We start from the raw sequence: 15,273 nt of genomic DNA, 5'->3' as shown, positions 1-15,273 counted from the left end.
GGGAGGCTGAATTTCTTTGGCTCTGCTAGGCCACCCCTCCGAACCCGGGGAGCAAAGCCTTTCTGCTTTTTTCCAGGTTACCTTGAGTAGGAGAACTGCCTCACTGGGTCCCTTTGTGGGTTCTGTCTCTCGAAAGTTTAGTTAGAGTCCTTAGTTTATGAGTTTTTATCAGAAAGCTCCTAAGACTCGATCCCTTCATGTTGCCATCTTGAAATTTGAAATTTCAAACCCAATTGTAGAGCCAGCTCTTTTTATATCTGCCCTGTTTTAGCTATATTTTAGGGATAAGTCACTAGCAAGCATACCCCCCCCCCCAATGGAAGTCAAAAAGGGAAGGAACTGGGTTGAGAAGGGCAGGGAATGAACAGACCTTAATTTTATATGTCAGGAATTAGCTTGAGATGTTTGAGATTTTCCCAGAAAAAATAGATTTTTTTTTTATTTCCCTCAAATTCTCTAATGTAAGATCAGGAGATTTATGGTAGAGGAACCATAAAGATCATCTAGCCCAAAGTCTTGGTTTTTACACCTGAGAACACTGTCCCTATAAGATTAAGTGACTTTTCCAAGTTTACATAGTTGATGGTGGCAGAAGTATACCAAGCATTTCAACCATAATTTTTAGATAGCATTCCTTCTATCAATATGCTTTCCATGGAAAGACAATGTAAATCATAGATATATGGCCAGAGCAGGATCAAATTACTCCTGGACTTGTAGACTTATAGAAATTTAGAACTGAAAGAGTTCTCAGAGGTCCTTTTGTCCAGCTCTCCTTTTTAAGAAGGGAGGTGTTTTTAAATCATTCTGAGTCTTAGAAAATTCTGAGTATCCATCACTTCCAGATAAGTACGTTCTATCTAATAGAGTTACAATTCTTGAAAGTTATTAGCCTTTCTCCCAGGTAGAGATATAGCCAGTTTCATCCCATTGGATAGCAGTGTCATGAATAAGTCATGAGTGTCCATCACTTCTGGCTAGGTATATTCTCTCTGTTAGAGTTACAATTATCAAAAGTTATGTGAATCTTTTTCCCATGCTGAGATATAGCCAGTTTCAACTTAATTGGATAGGTGTGTTTTTTTCTTTACCCCCTTTTTCTTTTGTTTCATTTTTTTAACCTTTTCATGTGTCTATTGGACCTCCTGTTTGATGTCCAACTTTTCTATTTAGCTCTGCTCTTTTATCAGAAAACTTTTTGAATTCTTCCATTGTGTTAAATATCCATCTTTTCCCCTGAAAAAGAAGGCTCAGCTTTGCAGGATAGTAGATTCTTGGCTGCATTTCAAGATCCCTTACTTTTAAAAATATCTCATACCAGGCCCTTTGATCCCTTAATGTTGATGCAGCCAGGTTCTGTATAATCCTTACTGTGATTCCTTGGTATTTAAATTGTTCCTTTCTGACTGCTTGCAGGGTTTTCTCTTTTATCTGATAGTTCTGGAATTTGGCCACAACATTCCTTGGTATTTTCATTTTAGGATCTCTTTCTGGAGGGGATCGATATATTCTTTCAGTAACTACTTTGCCCTCTGGTTCCATGATATCAGGGCAATTTTCCATCACTAGATCCTGTAATATTAAGTCCAGGCTTCTTTTTCTCATTAATGTTTTCAAGAAGTTCAATAATTCTCAGGTTGCCCCTCCTCAATCTATTCTCGAGGTCAGTTGTTTTGCTGATGAAGTATTTTATATTTTCTTCTATTCTATTTTTTGGTTTTGTTTAACAGGCTCTTGCTGTTTCATGAAGTCATTAGTTTCCACAGACTCCATTCTTTTTCTAGAGAAGAGTTTTCCTCATTTACCTTTTGCAACTCCTTTTTCAATTGGTCAGTTCTACTTTTGATAAGCTTTCCATTTGACCAATTGAGGTTTTGAGAGAATTATTTTCTTTTTGCATTTGCCCAATTGTATTTTCCAATGATTTGTTTTCTTGTTACAAGGTGTTGATTGACTCTCCCAGATTTTCCAATTGATTTTTTTTTTTATGTTTTTGCAAGGCAAATGGGGTTAAGTGGCTTGGCCAAGGCCACACAGCTAGGTAATTATTAAGTGTCTGAGACCGGATTTGAACCCAGGTACTCCTGACTCCAGGGCCTGTTCTTTATCCACTACCGCCACCTAGCCGCCCTCTCCAATTGATTTTTAAACTACTTCCTTATTTCTTCAAGGAAGTCTTTCTTTGCTGGAGACAAGATCATATTCTCCTCAGAGATTCTAGGTCTCTTTGTTAGGGTCTTTTCCTTACAATAATTTTTTAGTGGATCCACCTTTCCTCTGACCTTTCTTTATTTTGCTAAGACCTTGAGTTGGGGAGAGGCTGGTTCACAGGGGTTTGGTGTTGGGATCCCTAGAGGCTTTACTCACTGAGTGCAATATTTCCAGCTGGCCAGTAGGGGGTGATAGATGCTTTCTCTGGAGTGTCTGTGACCTTGATTGAGGCCTACTCCCTTAGCCTGAAGGGAGTGATTGGAACTGTTGAATACTTTTGCCTTCCATCAGTGGTGGGCTTTACTCTGCTATGAGGTCATCATTCTCCCTCTTGTCAGCTGGGCTGGTTCTTCTGCTTACACACCTGTGCCTGGGGCAGAGGTAGTCTGTAATTGTGTTTATTCTAGGGAGAGGCCTCAGCTGCAATGTAGGCCTGGGCTTGGAGTTCCTCCCCACCAGAGGAGCCCAGGGATGGTGTCCACAGCTTTCCTGCTCTGGAACTCTCCCCCCAGCCCTGTTGGCAAGCTCCAGAGGGTCACACCAACACAATGCCTCTGCTCCCCAGTTGACCCAAGCTCCACCATTGCTATTTAGCCCCGTTGCTGATCAAGCAGGTCCAATTCTTGGCCCTCAGGCTCCAGGGGCTCCAACCCTGCTGCTAATCAGGCTGATCTGCCACTGAACCACACTCTGCGGCAGAACTCAACCAGGACCAGGGAAAAAATCCCGAGGTCGATGTTCTTTCTCCTGGCTTTTCATTCTGGGTTTTGTGGATCAGATTTCTGTTAATAGGTTTGTTTGATATCATAGATGGGGAAAGATCAGGAGACTTTAGAACTGTGCCTGTCTTCTCTCCTCCATCTTGGCTGGAAGTCCACACCCAATATTTCTTAAGCAAGGCACTGTGAAGCACTGGAGATAATAAAGGAAAAATGAGAAACGGGCCTTGAGTACAAGGAGTTTGCAGTCTCCTTTGTGGGAGTGAGAAACAGTTTATACAATATCTGCCAGTCACCTCTTAAGGGCATACTCACTTAGGAAGGGAAGACACTTATGTCTTTTAGTTAAAACTGGTTGCATTCATGAAACACTATTGTTGTATTAGAAACCAGGAGTGATGGGAATTCGGGGAAGCCTGGAGGGATTTGCATGAATTGATGTTGAGTGAGATGTGCAGAACCAGAAAAACATTGTACACCCTAACAGCAACATGGGAGTGATGATCAACCTTGATGGACTTGCTCATTCCATCAGTGCAACAGTCAGGGACAATTTGGGGCTGTCTGCAATGCAGAATACGATCTGTATCCAGAGAAAGAACTGTGGAGTTTGAACAAAGCCCAAGGACTATTACCTTAAATTTAGAAGAAGAAAAAACCTGATATCTTATTGTCTGCTCTTGCTTTGTCTTATACTTTGTTTCTTCCTTAAGGATATGATTTCTCGGGGCAACTAGGTGGCGTAGTGGATAAAGCACTAGCCCTGGAGTCAGGTTCAAATCCGGTCTCAGACACTTAATTACCTAGCTGTGTGGCCTTGGGCAAGCCACTTTAACCCTATTTGCCTTGGAAAAAATCATTAAAAAAAGATATGGTTTCTCTTTCCTCACACTCAGTTTGGATCACTGTATACCATGGAAACAATGTAAAGACTGACAGATTGCCTTCTGTGGGGTGGGGGGAGTAAGATTAGGGGGAAAATTGTAAAACTCTAAGTAAATAAAATCTTTAATAAAGAAAAAAACTAGTTGCATTGTCTTAGTGCATACATCATCAGTGTACAAACATTGATATACACACTCACATGCCAGTCTCTCAGTTTTGTGTGGTGTAGAGATGATTCATCATTCTAAACTTCATCTTTCAGGTTAGTTCAATTGTATTTTCTCTTGGGTCTATAGATAGATTTCGTGAATGATCAACATTGCATTCTAGGATACAGAAGCTTAGCTGCAGAATAAAAATAGACTATAAAATAAATCTATAAAATAGTCATAGATTAAATGTTGAGGTGATCAAAATTAATCATAGGAAGAGCAGGAGGCAAAATGCATATATCCAAGAATCAAAATTGTTGTATTTGTGAGAATGACGATTAATTATTTAATTCCAAGGGATAGGTACATTGTAGTCTCAAAATATATTTCAGGTTTACAATTGACTAGTCATTTTATGTGACAGAATACCATCTTTGCATATTTATTAAAATTATTCATGACTGCCTCCTGTCTAGATGAGCTGTTCAGTTCTTTTGCCTTGATCCAATATATTATCTTGCCTATTTTATCATGATACTGTAATAGAAATTTGTCTAAATTTTAGAATGATCCATGGAACATTTTCTGAACGTAGTATCAACATCTTCTAAATACATATTTTATCATTTCCATTTAGTTTAATATAATCATATAGAAAGGTTTTAGTAGGACTACCCTGTCTCTTCAGCAAGTAACTTATTTTTTAAATAGAGGAATGAAGTTCAGATAGGAATCTTTATTCAAAACAGGGTAGTTGGTAGGTTAATCTTGTAAATACTTGTATTCCAATACATTCCAAGCACCTAAAACTTGAACAGAATGATGGTAATATTAGCCCTCATTTACATAGAACATTTTAATGTGTACAAAGTATTTTTCTTAAAGTTATTTGTTTGTCAATTTGGCTATTCAGGTCTTACATTAGGCTGGTTTTATGCATGGAAAGGGGTCCATACCTTAGCCTTAGCAGCAAGTTGAATGAATTGTTCAGATCCACATATCTAGTATATGTTGGATCTGAGGCTTGGACCTGAGCTTAGTTTTGGTCTTCTAAGTATCAGACTAGATCTCTTTTCACTTTACTGGTAAGTACAGAGAGGTTTCGTTTTTATTTAAATTAGACCTTGTTTATTTATTTAAATCAGACCTTATTGGTCTGGCATCACCGGGACAGCCATAGGTGGGACTCAAAATTCAATAAATCTAGTAGCTTTTTATAGGTGAATCAATTAAGTGTTTGTCCAAATATAGCCCAAGAACAATATTATAAAAAACCCAATGGCCTTTGGCAGAAGAAAAGTTCCCCACCCCTGATTTAAAGGGGTTGATGGAAATTTATGCTGTCTTCCATGAAAAACAGTATTTCAATTTCAGCACACTTTGCAACTATCCTGAGTTGTATTGGCAAATGCCAAAGGCCAGACAGAAGTTTGGTAATGGTGTTTCTCTCAGATGCAAAATCAGTTTCTGTGGAGTTGGTGTATTTCTGTAGGCAAGTAAAAATTAAATAATAATTGAATTTGTATATAGTTTTAAGGTTGACAAAGTTTTTCCTCCATGTTTTCATTTGATCCTCCCAACTACCCTTTAAAGTGGCTGTTAATATTAAAATCTTCATTTTATAGATTAAAGAAACTGAGGTAGAGGTTAATAATTGTCTTGCCCTCTGTCAAATAGCTAGTTAATATTGCAGATAGATTTTAAATCCATATCTCCTCCCTGATTCCAACATCAACATTCTTTTCACTCTTACCACACTGCCTATAAATAAAGCATGCAGCATCAGAAGGGTGAATGGGAAGAAGACAGCATGCTAATAGTATCACAACAATAGCAGGATGGTTTCCTTGAGTTCTTACTGTATATAAAATATCTTATTAGGCTCTAGCTCAGTCTGTCTTTCTCTATAAGTTGTTTTTCATCGTTCTTTTCTAGAACCATTTATCTACAACTAAGGAAACTGAGGCATGGAAAGGTTCAATAACTTATCTTGATCCATGAAGGGCTTAAGTAGAAGAATTAGAATTCAGACCCAAATCCCCTGACTCTCTTCTTCCTACTTGCCCTCTCTACCTCTCCATTTACTAGGAATTAGGTTAATCTCACTTTGGGGATCAGGTATTTGCAAGTACAGACTTTCCTTCTTTGACTCAAGATCTAACCCCTGGGCTTTATGTACATAAGAATTTAATGCATTCTAGATTTCATAGATTACAGAATCTCAGTCAGCAAATGAGGTTTTATATGCTGTGAATGCCATTTAACTGTCTGATATATCTAATATGTCCCTTCTTTTCCCAAAATGTTTTTGTCCTCTACTGAAAACTGAGCTTAGAAACAGAAAGAAAATGAATGTCAATTATTTGTGTTACATAAAGATTTTTGCCTCTTCAAAGGATTCTCAGTAGGGTTATTTTAAATAAAGAATTCCTGTAGTTTATTTAAGTCACCAGATTTTATTGCTGAACTAGACCTTAGAGATTCTCTAATCCACAAAAGATAACCTGATCTCATTTTGCAGGTAGCAGAGCTGAGTCCCAGAGAGGTGATAGGAATTGCCCAAGTTGGATAGTTAGTTGGTGACAGAATTGGGACCAGAATGCACATCTCCTGGCTTTGAATCTCATGATTTTTCCATTTGTCTATGCCCCTTGATTGTTTGCAGACCACTATCAAATAGCAGGAACAGAAAGAGCAATTGTTCAATGCTCTTGCAAATTGAAGATCAATCAGCAACTAAGACTATAAAGTCTTTATGCAATTGTAATATAAATGATGAAGGAAGAGGAGTCATCAGGAAGGGACAATAATCTTTTTAAAGCAATAGTTAAAAATATAATGTAAATCAATGGGGATATATTTTTATCTCTCATAACGAGATATTCCATCAATGAGCCATTGAAATAAGGTTATTCGAAAGTATGTGTCATAATCAAATTAGACAGAAATTCTTTATATTCTTCACTGAAAGCCTGCTTCTCCACCGGCATCTCTATAGGAGAGATTCCACTCAACTTGCAATGGGTCCAGAATGTTTATTGTAAAAGGTGAGGCATAACTGTTTTCCTGTGGACCTAGTGTTGGGGGAAAAGGTGGGATGTAATGTAGCTGGTAAATTTGAGAATAAACTATAGTTTCAGAAAGATAATGCTTGGGGACTTTCTCACCACTCCCCATAACTATGCCTTTAGTTAATCCCTAGTGCTAGTACCTATTAATTCATGTCATCTAACCCATATCTCTTGTGTATTTGTCCTCCTCAACCTAGGAGGTACAGTGGGAAAAAGCACTCACTGTACATGGAATCAAAAAGAAGAAAGTTCAAATTTGACTTTGAACAACTTAGTAACGGTACGATTATTTTGTTATTGAGTCATGTATGACTCTTCATGATGTATGATTCTTCACCCCGCGATGGTGTTTTCTTGACAAAGATACTAGAGTAGATTTGCTATTTCCTTCTTCAGCTCATTTTAGAGATGAGGAAACTGAGGCAAACAGGAGTAAGTGACTCTCCTGGACAAATCACTTAGGTTTTTCTACCTCAATTTTCTGATCTGAAAAATGGGGATAATAAAAATCTGCCTCCCAAAGAATAAAGTGAGATATTATATACAATGCTTTGGAAATCTTCAGGTACTACTAATAAAGTTTAATTATTATCATTATTAATGTATGTGCTTGTGTGAGTGGTATATTCAACTAGTAAGACGTTTTTCACCTTAAATCAACCTGATCTTATATTTACTTACCTATTAGATTATCATTTCTTTGAGTGCAGAGTCTGTGTCCCATCTGTTACCATATTGCTGCCAACAACTGTGCTTAGAGGATGGTGGAGTAGAAAGTGTCCTGGATTGGGAATTGAGAGACCTTGAATTCTAACTCTAACATCCTGGTTAATCACTGTTAGCCTTAGTTTCTCTCATTGTAAAGGAAAGGTCTTAATGCTAGTGCCTTCCTGAGATTGTCTCCCATTTGTCCTCTATATAGTTTGTTTACTGAACATAGTCACTTGCAGCTTTTCTCCCCCATTAGACTGAGAGCTCCTTGAAGACAGAGTAGGGTTTTGCATTTTGCATTTCTTTGCAATAATTAGCACAAAGCCTTCAGGTGTGATAACAATGTGATCTCTTAACTGTAATTTGATGATGCTGATGCTTATGGTGCCCCTTCTAATCTCCTGTTTAGGAAATGACACTGTTTGGCAGAGGTGAAGGAGAGAATGAGACAGGAATGATAGCATGGATATAATTTTCTTTAATATTGCTTAAACTTTGAAAATTAAATTGAAACCTTTCTTCCTTATAAAATAGGGTAATGTGGCCTTAAAGAAGTTGCATCTGCATTGTATATTTTATTGACTTCTATAAAAATTTTCAATAAAATAAAGGTCAACATTTGGCCCATAAACAATATTTGCCCACCTCAGTCCCTGTTGTAATCCCTAATGTAGATAGAGGCTCCATTTCAACAGTGCTGCATTGCATATGAATGTGGAGAAGAATCTTTGTTTGCTCCATAGGGAGTTTGTTTCCTAGAGGTCTCTGCCAACTTCAGACTCCAATGAAGCAGCCAGTAGACAAAGAAAATTCTAAGAGGGATTGACAACATGGAGCTAGGCAGCCTTGACCATCATTTCCATGGTCAACATGAAGCAGATGGATTTGCAGTTCATTGACAAGGGTACTAAACTTGGAGGGTCATGGGACCTGAGGCCAAATCCTAGCTCTATTCTTTGTTATATAAACTTCCTGGGTCTCATTTTCCTCATCCATAAATGAGTACTATGGAAATGAGGACTAGATGTCCCCTGGAGACCCTTCCCAATCTAGAGCTGTGATCTCATTCTTTTCACCTGAGTTTGTAGACTGAGCAAAATGGTATGACCTTTGACTTTCTTGCTAGCCTTGTGGGCCATGTGTATGTATATGTGAGCGACTTTTCTGGGATATTTCCTGTGATTTGGAGGCTCTTTGTATGACCTTTGGCTATTTCCAGCTTGGCCACTTTGCTTACCAGGCTGCATGGTATCGTTCTGCCTCCCAGGCTGTACAATGGGTGAGATAATGATACAGGGCTTATTGCACAGAGCTATTTTGAGACTTAATTGAATAATGTTTGTAACCCACATCATGATCATTAGACGAAAATGTTTCAGAGTCATGGGGTGGCTCTTTCCATTTAAGAAAGCCTATATCCAAATGAGTAAATTATACCCTCATAGTAAACTATCCTCCCCTATCTCCTCTCTGATCCCTTGATGCTTTCAGGATTCAGGCTTCTCTCATCTCATAATTTTGAGGTCGTGATAAGCAGAAATGAGCTAGAATGTTAGAAATAACCCCATCCACTTCCAAGCTCAAACCTATTATTATATCCTGTAGCTCATTTAAAGTCACTCCATTTAGAGTTGACTTGGAACGGGCGTTCTGAGTTTAACCTCACTTTAAAAGAAATATCCCAATCCAACTACTCCCAAGCTCTCTATATTCATCCAGCATATATGACTAATTGTGCTCTATGTATTAATCCCTTGTAAGCCAGTTAATGACAGTCAGGTTCCAAAATTCCACTGGCTGTGTTTCTTCATTGAATTACATCTATTCCCCTGTTTTACTCCTGAGCAAAATGCATCCTTTCACTTCAATCTCACAGTCTATATCTAGGGATACTAGGCAAAACCCCAATAAACTGTGAATACCAACACACCCACAGATCTGACTTTAAATGTAAGCCTTATGTACAATTTTTTTAGATAGGTAAATGTCCTCCTGTGCCCAGATTCTTTGATTCTGCTTTTTTTAATGACAATCAATTTTTTTAATGCCCTAGCTTTTTCCTTTAATTAAAATGCTCCTTTGTGAATATGCTGTATGAAAAATTTTGAAAGACCTAACTACATTGTATTGAAGTTTAGGGGACTTCTTCCCCTCAGCTCTAATAAAGACTTTAACCAGTTTAAGCACTTCCCATTTCTGCCTGCCTATTGTCAAAGGGAGTTGAATGGGGGGTGTGGGAGAGAGATTGCTCATTTGAAACAAAAAAATTAGGTTCTAAAGCAGTGGATAGAATTAGTCAAAACTGTTGCACAAGACTTTTACTTCCATGTTGCCCTCTTAAACGTCATTGTGAGCTAGAATGTGTATCATCAGACATATGTTTAAAAAAAAACATGCTTTCATTATCCCTTTAAAAATTAGTCATCAGCAAAGCTGATGGATATAACAGTGGGTAGGTTGCTTCTCTTTAAAGTGTAGAGTATTCATTCTTGTGACAGCCACTCTGACTAATAAAAATTCGTTTCCTGTGTATCCTTGGCTTATGATTCTGCTAATGCAACACAATTCAACAAGTAACTTGATGGTAATAAAAGATGATCATAATCAGCGGACCCAGGATCTCCTCTCAATGCCTTTTCCTGCCACTGAAACCTATTGCAATTCATCCTAGCCTTCTCTTCTTACATGTAATCCTTGTAAACATTTTCCTACGAATCCATCTTAATAGAGCTACCCAGTGAGGTGGGTTTTTCTCTAATATTTCATGGATTCCAGAGCAGCACTTGGGATGTCTGTTTTCTTACTCTGAGTTGCAAGGGGGCTTAATGGAATCCCTTCATTTTACAAAGGAGAAAACTGGAGATTAAGAAAGATAGATGTAACTTACACATACAGGTAGTAATCTGAAGAGTGGAACTTAAAATATGAAATTTCCCAAGTCCAAAGCAAATATGAATTCTACTATACCAGGCATCTTTTGTGGTGATGGAAGTGTTCAGTGATAATTAAAAGGTCATTTTTGGTTTCAATGGTTTAGAATACACCACATAAGGAGAGCCCTATCAAATGTATGCCAGCACCTGTTCTGCCATTTATAATCTCAGATTTGCCTCTGACACTGAGAACTTAGTGACATTGCCCAGGATCACATTGCTAGTAAGGCCCTGAAATCCAAGCCGCAGGAACTAGAGTTGTACAGATGCCTACACAGACTCTCTATTAACTCTGCCATAGCTGTCTATATTTGGCATAGCTTGGAACTTACTTATATTCACTGTATATGTTTCCATTGCCCTTTGGATCATTTGAAATTTTAGTACCCTGTGACTTGCAACCTTATAACATCTCTGTGGAAATCTGGGTGCTGAAAGCATAGACTTTGGCACCAGAATGAGGCTGGAGAGATCTGAAAGGGTCTCAGAGAGTTCTTAATCCAAGCACTCCAACTTCCTTCTGTTCAGTTATGGGCCTGGCTCCTTTTCAGTTTGCAGAGACTGCCTAAGAAGTATACACTGATGGACCAATCAGATGAATGGCTCATCCAGATCAAAGTCTAAGCAACATGTCCAGTACCATGTGGAGTGAAAAAGAAAGTGACTTGTACAGCCACTGTGTAGCAAAGGGTCTTATACCCAGGCCTTCCTGAGATTGAGGCTAGCTTTTCCTCAACCTGTCTTATCCTCCCTTTTAAGAGAATCAGTAGCTTAATCAGTTGTGTTTAGAGTGAAAAGTTAAGGTATTACACAGTGAATTTGAGCCTTAAAAATAGAAGGAAAACCAAATCTAGTAAAATAAAATATAGCTCAGAGTAATAGTCCTGACAACATTCTTAGTTCTTAATTCTTCATATTTTTACTTTGCAGATCACTGTCTCAGTTTCTTGAAAAGGTACTGGACATATATCTTGTAATATCTTAGCAAGCAGAACATCTGGTTTAAACAAACTCTTCCCACTTGTGTTATTCTGGGCCAAGAAGGACTTGTTAGCCAGTTTGCTTGGTAAATTGAGGAAAAGACCTGGACATTCTCAGTTAGTTAGAGGGCAAATTTCCTAGCATGAATTTTGAATGCATATTATGAAACTCCGCTGCAGTAGAGGAGGTCACAATCAATATTTCTGCCTGGAAGCCACATAACCTCTTGAGCAGAGATTAATGTGGTCACTGTTGGACTGTGTGTTCTCAATTGCTAAGTATGTGCACTTGTCATTCATATTTTGTTTTTAGCTTGTTTGCCTGACAGAACAACCTCAGAGGGATAAAAGTAGAAACAGCCTCCCTAGTCCTGCCCTCTTCAACATTTACATATTTTCAGACTGGAAAGAAAGAAGACTGTTAGCCAGAAGCATTAGTTATTCTTCTATTTGTCTACATTCCTGAGGAAATCTTATTGATAGTCACTGAGCTATCATTCTCATACTCTTGATTTTTGCTGATTAGTAATTCTGGTGAATAAGTGTTTCAGAAGAGACCTAAGTGTTACTTATAAAAGACAGTTCAAAGAGGTTTTTAGTGGGGGGGGGGGTTAAAACCCAATGTGATTTTTTCTGAGGGAGTTAAGGTTCTGTAGCAATATGCAACATTATTTAAGAAAATGTGTTATAACCAGATTCAGCTTTTAACTTTGTGCTATAAGCTTATGTAAATAAAACTGTCTTGGGAGGCTTGTATATTGGCTGATGGGAACATGGTCATAATTCAAAAGCAGACTGAATCAACTAATTCTAAAAGCAGATACTAACTACATTGATTTCTTTATCTTCCTTCCTATTTCTTCTCCCCCCCCCAAAAAAAAATCCATTGGCTGAATCTTTGAGCTCATGAAATGTTTAATATTTCTAGTTCCTAGAAGCCTGTGATTGGTCTTAAAGCTGATTTTTTTTTCTTTTTAAGTATATAACCTAGTAACTGTTTAACTCAGTACTTCCCTCTGCTTGGTTTTCATTTCTTCAGTTCTTGACATGCATCTGTAAGTCTGTTAATGTAGGATAAATGTTTAGACAAAAGATATTTTTCAGTATAGTAAAAATCTAATTGGGATTAGTCTTCCAATAAGGACTGACATCACTAAATATTAACTGATTAAGCACTGTACTCTTCCTCATAGGATAGCTCTTTCCTAGTTAATGGTAATGGTAATAAGAAGAGCACCTGACATTTCTATATCACTTTAAGTTATACCTGGAGATATCTATAGTATCTCATCTGATCTTCACTAGAGCCCTTTGTGTTACAGGAGATGCTCTCCGTTGTCCCAGTATTATAACTAATGGAGCAGCTAGATGGTACAGAGTGGGCAGAGTGCTAGTCTTGCATTCAGGAAGACCAGAGTTTGAATCTGGCCTCAGATACTTCTTAGCTGTGTGACCTTGGGCAAATCACTTAACCCAGACTGCCTTACATCCAGAGCTATCTCCCAGTCATCCTGATTACTATCTGGCCAAAGGAAACAGATGGCTCTAGAGGAGAATGTGAGTCTGGTGACTTAGCACAGTCCCCCTTCATTCAAATACAATTTCTGTACTTGTCATGGCACTACCTCCCTGATGTCATGGTCTTCGAGAACAAAGGACAAACATCATCATTATAGTTGAGGATATCAACTTGTGAGATAGAAAAAAGCATATTCTTTGCTTATGATTATAATCATTAAGTTCTTATCAAAGGACTTGTCCTTGCAGTTTTATTAGAAGCAAGAAAACATCCTGGATCAAATATGGTGAATGATGATGATGATGATGATGATGGTGACAATGATGATGTGATGGTAATAACATTTTATTTATATGGTTCTTGAAGGTTTGGAGTATGCTGCAGTTGAATGATCCCATTTGATCATAAAAATTAATTAAAAGTTAAGCAAATCTTGCATGATTGACTTATACCACTTCTAACCTGTTTGTGAGCTTTTAGTGCCACAATGATTCCTCCCCCCCCATTGCTTCCTGATTAATTAGATTCCACAACTGGCATTGGCCAGCACAGAAACAAATGTGGGATAACCTAAAATGTGATTCTTTTAGGAAGGAATCCCTGCTCTAATGCAGTTTTCCTCACGAGCCAAGGGACCCATTATCTTTTGTCTGGTGTTATCAATGGAGCCTCATCATTTTCTGTTCCAGGCAGATCTCTGGTACTATAGGAAGTCCTGAATGAAAAAAAAATAAGTATGTTTACCTGCTTTTTAAAAAAAGGATTGATAAGGAGGTGGCTAGGTGGCACAGTAGATAGAGCAACGACCCTGGAGTCAAGAGTACCTGAGTTCAAATTGGGCCTCAGACACTTAATAATTGCCTATCTATATGGCCTTGGGTAAGCCAAACCCCATTGCCTTGCAAAAAAAAACCCTAAAAAAAAAGGATTGATAAGATTTCATAGTATGTTGTAATGTATCTTATCAAGATTATTCAGACCAAAAAATATGCCAGAGTTCCATATTTAAGCATCTAGCATGGTTTCTGACATGATTACCACTGAATAAGTGCCTCAACAAACGAATTGATGAAAGATTTAGAGAACACAGGGACGAAAACAAAATTATTAAAATATTTATTAAATTATTTAAAGCTCATCACTTTTTGTTTTTTTAGGGTGGAGTTTTTGCTGCAGGTATTTAATGTGAATGTGATCACATAATTATGACTTTTGTTGTAGAGAAGGTACAATTAAGGCCCCAATTTTCTTGTCAAGATGTATATAGGGAAGATTCTTGCTCACTTCATGGTTGGACAAAGTACCTAAAAGGTCCCTCCAATTCTAGGATTCAGGGACTCTGTGTTGGTTCTGTTTTCCTAGTGATTTTCACTTGGCAACGTATAGGGTTATGATCTTATTTTTAAGAGAAATTTTTGTGATATTTCCTTTTCCTTTCTCTTCCTGTAATTGCAGTAATTGCTTACATTTATATAGTGCTTACTTACACTAGAAGTATAAGCTCTGTGCTACAAGTTTTACAATTATGATCTTTGATGCTCAGGAAAAAAATCATTTGAATGAAGTTTTCATTTTTAAAAAATAGCATAATTTAAATGAGAGGCAGACTTAGAGTTAGGAAGACCTGAGTCCAGAAAGTAATGGTGTCTGACTCATGCTAGTTTGGTAACAGTGGGTCCCAGCCTCCTCAGACTTGTTTCCAAAGAAGTTGCTGAACTGCATTAAGAGAGGGAGTTTCTCTGCTCTGATGAAATTGTAAATCTGGAGCACTCTTACACATACACACACCCACATACTCACACACATTCTCACATACATATTTACACTGAATCACACAATACAATCACACACATTCACTCAGTCACACAATACACGTACTCTTAGACACACTCAATCACACTAACTCAAATCACACACATTCACACTCAGATACACACTTACACACACTGAATCACACATATATATATATATATACACACATATAATCCCACATTTAGATACACACACAAATATTTTTTAAATGAACATAATCTTATATTTAGATTTTTCATTTTCTTGTATCTCCTGGACATCTCTACTTGGACTCCCACTC

At 37.7% G+C, this 15,273-nt stretch overlaps 1 protein-coding gene across 2 annotated transcripts in view; it reads left to right on the top strand.

Annotated features, from left to right (window-relative positions):
* The window catches only part of RSU1 (Ras suppressor protein 1), a 214,171-nt gene that overhangs the window by 133,829 nt on the left and 65,069 nt on the right, over nt 1-15,273 (top strand). The window lies entirely within an intron of this gene.

This window comes from Macrotis lagotis, chromosome 7, assembly GCF_037893015.1.
Source record: "Macrotis lagotis isolate mMagLag1 chromosome 7, bilby.v1.9.chrom.fasta, whole genome shotgun sequence".
Classification (NCBI taxonomy): Eukaryota; Metazoa; Chordata; class Mammalia; order Peramelemorphia; family Peramelidae; genus Macrotis; species Macrotis lagotis.
The sequence above is the reverse complement of the archived record's forward strand: the minus strand, read 5'-3'. Positions and strand labels throughout refer to the sequence as shown.